General features: G+C 41.8%; 1 protein-coding gene across 1 annotated transcript in view; it reads right to left on the reverse strand.

The window, feature by feature from the left end:
- The window catches only part of CDH13 (cadherin 13), a 1415213-nt gene that overhangs the window by 699675 nt on the left and 706463 nt on the right, over window positions 1–9075 (reverse strand). The gene's annotated exons all lie outside the window — the stretch shown is intronic.

A 9075-nucleotide genomic window follows, 5' to 3' on the forward strand; every position in this document is an offset into this window, starting at 1 on the left:
ACAATAGTGAATAATTGCTATCAGGACTGACTGTCAGGATTGGAAATGTAATGGTAGACGTTTTGTAGCAAAAGGAGGGGAGTGGTTGACTTTGCAGTCCAGGAGCAGAGGTCCATGGGACTATCAAGGGATAAGAGCGGAGTGTGGAACCCTACCCTGAGAAGCAGTGATGCCAGAGATCAAGGCAGAGACAATGACATGGAGAGATGGAGCAGCTGGGAACTCTAGACCCAGAAAGGGAGAGTGGCTTTGTGCTGATGACCAGGGGGTAGGCTTTCAGGGTATACCCTTTGGTTGGTTGATGATGCGTGGAGGGGATTGTAACCATGGCAATGTAATGATATATGATAGGATCAATGTAGAGCTAATTATCTCCCATGTAAGCTTTCACATAATTCACAACAAAATAAAAAAAGAAAGAGACGAAAAGAAAGAAAGACTAGGAGTCACATCCCTGGTCATTCCATGAATACACTTGGGAAAATGTATTCATATATGTGCAATTGAGACATACATGTGATCATAAAGGACAGAGATAACATTCTAAGTGTTTTTTCAAATCTGTTTTTATCCTCTGCGTGTACCATGGATCTTTCTCCACAAACTATGATTTGAACCAAGACAATCCACTCTTAAAGGGTTTTCAACCCAAACCCACACCAAAGCAATGATGAAAAAATAGTCAAGAAACAGGAGAACCCCAAACATCAGAGGCAGATTATAAAACAGTCTTGAGAAGTCAGTCAACTAAGATGTCTTTCAAAATAAGGCAATGCAATCATAAAGGTGCTAATTTCACGACTCAATGCTATTTTATTAAGGAATCCCTGCTCCAAGGTATAATTTCTTTCCTTTCACAAGACAGTACAAGAACAAAGGGACATGATAATTGTTTGCCAGCCCTATTCCATGAATAAGAAGTTGATACTCCCACGGAGCCCATGGATGGAAGATGGGAGAGGATCCATGAAAGATAAGGGGAACTCATGGGTCAGTTCATCATGTTGGATTATGTGTTTTCACTACTTACAATTCTGTTCAGGCAGCTAAACCAATCCACTGTTCCTGCTAATTTTATGGATTATTCTTGTTCTTTTTTGATAACCTACAGAACATTTTCAGAAATAGGCTGGCGCACTATTGAATGATAAAAATGCATTTCATAAATCATTTAAGGGAACATGGGTAGGTGTGTATTGTCTTCACGGATGTTCCTTATGTGGGTGATACTGTTCACGTGAGGCATGGTATTCTTTTAGGAGACATGAAGCTACCTGGGAAACTTGAAATTGTCAGTGCAAGGATAACGTTCAGCATCAGATTTGACAGACGAGTCAGGAAACCTTTAACCTTCCTTTGCTTTTGCTGGTGTCTTTGTTGGTAAGTGCCATGAAGTTGGTTCTGACTGATAGAGACCCCATACAGGGTTTCCCAGGAAAGACCAGTGAGTTTGAACCCCCGACCTTACTGCTCAAACCAACCTTGAAATCCAGTGTTTCTCCTATGTCGCCACATTTTAAAAGACTTGTTTGAGCACGTGGCTGAGGATTTGTATAGCAATGCAAGAGCTTCATGAGAACTATCCATATTGAGAACGTTCTATGTGCCAGGCAATGTGTTCAGGAGCCCTGGTAGTGTAGTGGATTATGACTTGGGCTGTTAATCATCACGTCAGCAGTTCGAATCTAACAGCTGCTCCCTGGAGAATGATGAGGCTTTCTGTCCCCATGAAGATTTACAGTCTTGGAAAACCTATACAGGGTCCTTATAAGCCAGGAACAACTCCAAAGATTACAACCGCCAATAAGGCCATGACTTAAGTGTTCTGCATTTGCTCCTTTGATCTCCAGAATAGGTTTCTGAAATTCTAATATTTTAATTTTGTTTTCATAGATGACAAATTGCTCAAAGTCACATATATTCCAAGGAAAAGAGGTGGAAGGTCAGGGTCGCTTAACAAAGAGTAAAAAATCTGGATCTACACCCTTTGGGGTCAAATCTCTGCTCTGCTACCAACCAGCAGTAGAATCATGGGAATTATATGAATCAGTATCTTCATCTGCAAAATGGGGATTAAAAACAGTATCTGCCTCATAAGGTTGCTGTGAGAATAGAGGAGGATAATTCAGAGCATAACCACTACACTCTGGTAGCATAGTGGTTACGAATCGGGCTGCAAACTGCAGGTCAGCAGTTCGAAACTACCAGGTGCTCCATGGGAGAAAGATGAGGCTTTCTGCTCCCGTAAAGATTTATAGCCTCGGTAACCCTGTACAGGGTCGCTATGAGTCAGACTCCATGGCACATAACAACAACAACAATTTAAAAAGTTTACAAAAAAAGTAGAATGAAAAGATAATGCAATTTTTCCATGAACTGTTGGAAACACAAATAAATGAGGCTCTTTCCTGGTGTGGGTTAATGCGCTGGACTGCAAGGTCAGTTTGAACCGCAAGGTTGGCGATTCAAGCTCACCAGCCACTCCTTGGAAACCCTATACAGGGTCACTATGAGTTGGATCTGACTCAATGGCACTTAACAACAACAATAATATATGAGTTTATACCTCTCTCTGTTGGATTTGAACAGCAACTCCTTGGAAACACTATAAAGGGTTGTTATAACTCATCTGACAGCATTTAACAGTGAGAGATAGATAGATAGATAGATAGATAGATAGATAGAGAGGGAGGGAGGGACACAGAGAGAGAAAGAAAATGATTAGTAACATATTGGGTTATGTGTTGGGCTGCTACCTATAAGGTTTAAAGTCACCAGCTGCTCCACCAAAGCCAATCCACCAATACACCTGTGTCTCACTCACCAACACGATTAGGTTCCACAGACCAGGTCGTTATGTGGAAATGGATGTTATGAAGACATGGAGGATGCTCACATCACATCATAAAATGGAGGGTGACTACATCATTACATGATAGCCCAGATGACATTTTACATACCTGCCAAGCCATCCAAGTAAACCAATAACCTAGAGCCTCAAAGCCAGCCTTATTCTTACCTCACACCTCAGGATTTGTTACTGCCAGACTTACACGGTTAATGCATAAACTAGTAGGATAGTAGATTCTTTACTGTTGTAAGTACAAATGTCAGATAAGGAGCTAGTTGGTAAGTGAGGAGAGTTGGTAAGTGCTCTCTCTACTGGATCTTAAATAGGGTTGTATTGGAAGAATGGATACTGCCTCTTCAAGAGCTTTTGACAAGCACCATCTTGGATTCCCTCTTGCTCTACCATTGTGATATTTTCAGATGGGACTGCTCCAGACACATCCAAGGGTCCTCCGGACAGCAGTGGCAGATGCTATCTGGTCAGGAAAGGACAGTGGGACCAGAATATAATGGAAAAATTCCTGAACACACATTGACTTTTGAACGAAACACAAGAGCTTTCCACTATTTAGATTTTTCACCAAGCTGCTAAAAACACCCCAGGAAATTTTGGGCTTAATTCTACCCATTGAAGCTATCGTAATATTACTGGATTTTTAAAAGGACTTTCTGTGTGCTCAATTCCCATGTGTAGTGTATAACTCACAGATTTAATTATAGATCTTCCTCAGTTACCAGTTCCCTAGGAAACAAATCCATGGCTCATGTCTTGTGCATGGAAGGTCATAGCAAAAAGATAAATATTTTCTGCATTTTCAAATTTATCTAGAGGTCACAGGTCTGCACCTCAATGGGTGAGAATTGTTCCAACGATAGCCCAAAGCTGCTGTGTTTGACTAATATCAAGGGTACTTAAAACCTTTTGTGTTTATCTCAACTAAAGCACTTCCTACTTAAATGATTGGAAAATTTCACCAAATCTCTTTTCCTCCTTTTCTTTCTTTTTAAGACTGAAGAAAGATTGTGAAAACAGTGTCCTTAAATGCTTCTTCCTACTCTGCTAAGATAAAGGCAATATTTATAATAATAATAAAAAGCTGCATTATTGGGGGGGGGGGGAATCCAAGGTAATTTTCATAGTCTAAACGATGTGGGTCACAGTTTTTTTTTCTGTTTTTCACATCTTGAATCTAGTAGAACACAGCCCCCATGAGCCAGTAATGCTGAAACAAAAAGTGAAAATGAAAATGCCTCTGAAGACAGAAAGAAGGACATAAGTTAACGTGACACATTTGTCCTCATGACCGAACAATGTTATCTATTTCACAGGTTCGGAAATTGATCTTTGTTTCTTCCCATTAGTGCCACTAACTTTCTTAGTCTTACTGGAGGATTAAGTGAGAAAATATAAGGGAAGCACTTTGTAAACCCCAAAGATCTGTACAAAAAGGAACAATCACAATTTGGGTTTATGGTACACATTCTTCAATCATAGCGGGAGGGGTAATTCAGGGCTTTCAATGCCCGCAGACTGTACACGATCAGACACAGAGATCATGAGGGTCTCCCTAATCTTACATATGGAGATCTGCAAGTACACAGATGGGCATTCAGCAAAGCTCACAGAAACCTCTCAGACAGGCTAGAATAATGAGGTGTCTTCCCAGGCAAACCCAGTGGACCCACGGGCCAAGAGAAGACCGGGAGTCTACACCTGCCTTGTAGCATTCTCGGGTTCTCTGGCCTCCTGGAGGACGCGCAGAGTCAGCGTATGGGGTACGTGGGAAGACGAAGCAAGCTCTACTGTGATTATTTAGCAGAAGTTCCCAACAGGAGAAAGAACCTCAGTGCAGTTCCATATGATGTGTGTGTGTGTGTAGTTAGTCCTACTTGTCCATCATCCATTGTTTTTCTCACTCAATTTAACGACCTGGAGTCCTCATGTAGTGCTGTGGGTTCATGTGCTGAACCACAAGGTCAGTTTGAAATTGCAAGGTTGGCAGTTCGAGCTTACCAGATGCTCCTCGGCAACCCTATGCAGGATTGCTATCAGTTGGAAGCAACTTGAAGGCACTTAACAACAACAACAATATATACTAAGTGTCAGGCACTGTGCTAAGCACTTTCCCCAGGGTCATGTTCTCACTCAGTCCCCACAACAGTCCCAGGAAGTAGGGAGAGCACCCTGGGAGGTTACCTCAGCCAGATTCTCAGAAAACTCTAAAGGAGATGGGTCCTAATTTGGTCTCCACACCCCATGCAGATGCTCTGAGGGCACACACAGCTGGGAGAGTGGTTCCAACCATTCCGCAGTCAGAACTTCCTGGGGAATCCTGAGAGACTCCCTTACTCTCCCTCATACACACACATGTGCACTCAATCATGCATGCTTGTGGAGTCTTATACAGCCGCTCTCACACACACTCACAGACACCCATACACATGTTCACGCTCTTATAGTCTCACACATATACCCTCCTCACAATGACACACTCACGCCCGCTCATGCATGCACACACGTCGTCTCTCACAGGTGTTCACACACTGACACACAAGGACACAGTCACCCTGTGGCACTCACACCTGCATACACACACGCTATGCACACTCTCATATACTCACACACGCATATTCAGACACATTAACTCACACTCAGACTCCTACTCTTACAATCACACACTCTCTGGCACTCACATGCTCACTCAAACACACACTCTTCCATGTTCTCACACACTCATAATCTGACTTTCACACACATATAATCATGCACCTACACACACTGCCACATGTTCACACTCACACCCACCCACCCACTCAAACACCAGGCACTCAAACACACACTCACACTAACACACATTCACACACACAGTCAAACACACACTCACACACAGTCAAACATACACTCTCACATGTTCTCACACACTCATAATCATGCACACACACACACAATCACACACACACACACACTGCCACATGGTCACACACTCAAACACATATTCAAACACACACTCACACAAACACAAATTCACAGTTAAACATACACTCTCACATCTTCTCACACACTCATAGTCATGCATCCACACACACAATCATGCACCCATACACACTGCCACATGTTCACACTCACACACAAACACATGTCCTTTTGTACATGCTCACCTACTTACATGTTCACACAGTCAAATACACACTCACACATGCTCTCGCACACTTGACCTCTCACCTTCACACACACTCGCTTTCTCACACTCACCCAAACTCATACATACCTATGGACACACTCCCACATACACACACTTGGCCCATCACTGCAGATGTTCAGGGAGCCCCTGAAGACCATCCACGGACCCAGGACAAACCCCTGGTGAAGACCAGTTTCCACAAACCTTTCCCGGTCCTGGTTGTACTTATTTCTTTCACCTCTTTTTCAATATTTAGTTCAACTCAAATTTTTTGTTTCAAAAACCACTTTTTATTATGAATTGAGTGAAGGCTCAACTTTTCTTAATGTCTCCTATTTTAGGCTTACAAAAGCAGCACAAAATAAGATACATTTAAAAGGTGACATTACTGAGGGGCAGTGGCATTTTTGCTTTACTAAATAAAAGTAAATCTACACATTCGAGTTATGGTATTGGGGAAGAATATTAAAAGCACCATGTACTGCCAAAAGAACAAACAAATCGGTGTCAAAAGAAGCGCAGCCAGAATGCTCCTTAGAAGTCAGGATGGCCAGACTTCATCTCTCATACTTTGAGAATATTGGCGGGAAGGACCAGTCCCTAGAGAAGGACCTCATGCATGGTAAAGTGGAGGGTGAGAGGAATAAAAGGAAGACCCCAATGAGATGCATGGGCACAGTGGCAGCAGCAATGGATTCAAGCATAACAATTGTGAAGGTAGTCTGGGACCAGGCAGAGTTTCCTTCTCTTGTGCACAGGTCACTATGAACCAGAACGGATGCAATAACCCCTAACAACAACACATTCAAGGACATGTTGAGAGTATTACAGGAGGTCAAAGCGTTCAGAATCACCCATGCCATTGGTCTCTCCTGCATTCAGAGCTTGTTCTGAAGGAACAAATGCAACTAAACATTCCATTTCCAGTAAGCAGAAACTACAGAAAGAGAAGAAGAAAAGGAAAGACAAAAACACCCCAGTTCCTATTGATTGCAGTTAATGGTGATTCCAACTGTATCTCAACAGAACTGTGCTTCACTGTGTTTTCAGTGGCTGACTGATTCTCTTAAGTAGATGGCCAAGACTTTCTTCCTAGGTACCTCTGGATGGACTTGAATGTGGAACCTAGCAACTAGCAGCCAAATGCATTAACAGTGAGAAGACATGAAGTACCCGAATACTAAGAGACTTGTATGGTGGCAGAGTCAGGTTTGGAGGCAAAGACTTCTGATTCCCAGTCCACACATTTCTATCTGAGATACCCTACAGTGTGTTCAAAATTCAGCCCAGAGAACAATTCATTTAAATATGACATTGTGTTGAGAAAATAGATTTAAAGAACTCAATGTTAGTAGAAAATGAAATGTTTGTGGTTTGCTTTTTTTTAAAACAATAATGTCCCCAAATAGGATGTTCATTAAATCATCCAAACAGCATGAATTTAAATCTGTTGTAATGATTTCATTTTAGAGAGGAAGTCCCTTTTAAATAGAATTGATTTTTTCTATAAAACAGAAAGGAAAAAAAAAAAATTAAATGTTGTTGCAAATTGTGGATTAACCAACCAAAAAAGGAAACTACAGCTACATGGATTAATCAGTGACTGTTTAAAAGAACGATTATCTACAGCAACACTTTGGGGGGAGTTTGAATTGGCAAACACAGATTGACCATTATGCATATGAAAAATGGGATGATCGCTGGAATCTTGACTCTGGGTTCCTATGTGGTTTCCTGTGGGTTAAGGAGTCCTGGTGTGGGTTAATGCACTGGATTGCAAAGTCAGTGTGAACCATAGGGTTGATGGTTCAAGCTTACCAGTCTCCTCAGTTACCCTATAAAGGATAGCTATGGGTGGGAACTGACTGGAGGACACTTTACAACAACAACAATGCAACAAACATTCCATTCTTATTGCAACAATGTAATAACAGTCCATTTTTATTGCAACAATGTTAACAAGAACACTCCATTCTTATTGCAACAATGCAGTAAGAACATTCCATGATTCTTACTGAAGAAAATACAAAGGCTAGTCTGCACTGCTGGAGAGTGTTAAGGCTGAATGGGTAACAATGTCACCACCATCAGGTTGCCGTGCTGAGAAGGCAGACTCTGGAAGGCATGCTAGCTAGCTCCTTTACTAATTACTGTTATGACTAAGCAGGATTGAGTCAGTTCTGGCTCACAGTGACCCTATATTAAGGTTTCCAAGGAGTGGCTGGTGGATTTGAACTGCTGATCTTGCAGTTAGTAGTCCAGTGTTTATCCTACAGCATGATACCAGTCTCATAAGAAAGCAGAATATGCTATTCCTTGTTAAAACTATATCTAGGAAGCTTTTGGTGTTGCTACTGGTGTTAATCTGATGTTCATTGGGAACTGAAGAGGACAGGGATACATCTATGTTCTGATTTTAACGGACTTTCTTATACATTGATTTCTTGCAGAGACTCTAAGAGCAAAAAACTATAGTTACCTCCAGATAATTCCAATTTTCTTAAAAACAAAACAAAACTGTGCATGAATTTACACTGCTTACTGAAGAAAACGGAGCCTTAGTGTGGTACTTAGGGTCAGCCCTGGACAAATAACTGCAAGGTCAGTGGTTCAAACCCACTAGCCGCTCCTCAGAAACCCTATACAGTATATGGTCACTATAAGTGGGAGCCGATGCCATGGTACTTAGCAACAAAAGCAACAATAACCTATGTCTATTTTGAGCATGGTGGCTCTGTAGGATAAACACTGGACTGTTAACCACAAAGTCAGTGGTTCTAACCCACCAGCTGCTCTCTGAGAGAAAGATGAGCCTTTCTGCTCCCACAAAAATTTATAGCTTTGGAAACTCAAATTGGGGCTACTTTGAGTCAGAACCAGCTCAATGGCATCTAACAACAACGCATATATATTTGGAGCCCTGGTAAGGTGCTATAGGATAACCACTGATTGCTAGCCACAAACTCAGTGGTTCAAACCCACCAGTTACTCCTCACTGTAAAGGTTCACTATGAGTCCGAACCAAATTGTCAGAGGGTTAATG

Source organism: Chrysochloris asiatica, unplaced genomic scaffold, assembly GCF_000296735.1.
Source record: "Chrysochloris asiatica unplaced genomic scaffold, ChrAsi1.0 scaffold00037, whole genome shotgun sequence".
In the NCBI taxonomy this organism is placed as follows: Eukaryota; Metazoa; Chordata; class Mammalia; order Afrosoricida; family Chrysochloridae; genus Chrysochloris; species Chrysochloris asiatica.